This window comes from Apodemus sylvaticus, chromosome 3 (genome assembly GCF_947179515.1).
Source record: "Apodemus sylvaticus chromosome 3, mApoSyl1.1, whole genome shotgun sequence".
In the NCBI taxonomy this organism is placed as follows: Eukaryota; Metazoa; Chordata; class Mammalia; order Rodentia; family Muridae; genus Apodemus; species Apodemus sylvaticus.
Window position 1 is genome coordinate 143,063,490 of NC_067474.1, and position 910 is coordinate 143,064,399.

Consider the following 910-nt stretch of genomic DNA (forward strand, 5'->3'; position numbering starts at 1 on the left):
AGGCGCCTCCGGAGGGCAGAAGGGCTGGATTTCTAAGATGTGGGGATATTGGTTCAAGGAGAGAGGGAGGGACTTAGGCGTGCCCACAATTACTGTATAAGTACATGTGACATTATTGTACTTAAGTTTAGCGACGTAAAATGGGAGAGATTTCCCCAAAATTCCCTTTTGTCGAAGCACTAAATTCCAGTCAGTCATAGCCTTTTAGAAACCTCTGTAGGTCCCCATCAGGCCGTTTGAAGAGGCAAGCCCGGAAGAGCTGAGCTAGAAGAACACGATTCAGATATAAAACTATTAAAAACAAAACAAAAAAAAATCAAAACAGGTTTCGTGTTTTCAAATACAAAAATTAGTCGTAAATCAAGTTTCTCTTCTGATGTGACCCTAATATTTAGAGCACACTAATATCGGGTAATACATCTCCTAAAATAGTAAACTGCTTAAAATTCCACAAACTAAATTAGTTTTCTACTTCTTCATGCTGATTCTCTAGTCCTGCCTAATGAGAGAGAAGACTCAAGATTCCAAAGCATACGTTTAATATTTTGAGGCGTTCCTTCCCCGATCCTGAGTCACACCCATCAGGGTCTTGTTTCTAATTTCCTCATTAATTAGCTATATATTCAGACATCACTCTCTCCGAGAACACAATATAGCCAGTCATTTCTGAGTGGGGAAAAAAAAAAAGAAATAAAAAGGAAAGGAACATGATCGGTCCTAGGTATGGTAGAGGAGAAAGTATTATAGAATGTGGGAGAGCATCATAGCTAGAGGCAGGCACATCTGGGGGAGTCCAGAGTGCACGTGAGCAGACTGAGCTGTGCCCTGTGACAAGATGTGGGGTGGGGGTGGGGCGGGGAGGAGAGAGAGCAGCAAAACTAGGTGCAGCAGAACCAGGTACAGCTGTCCC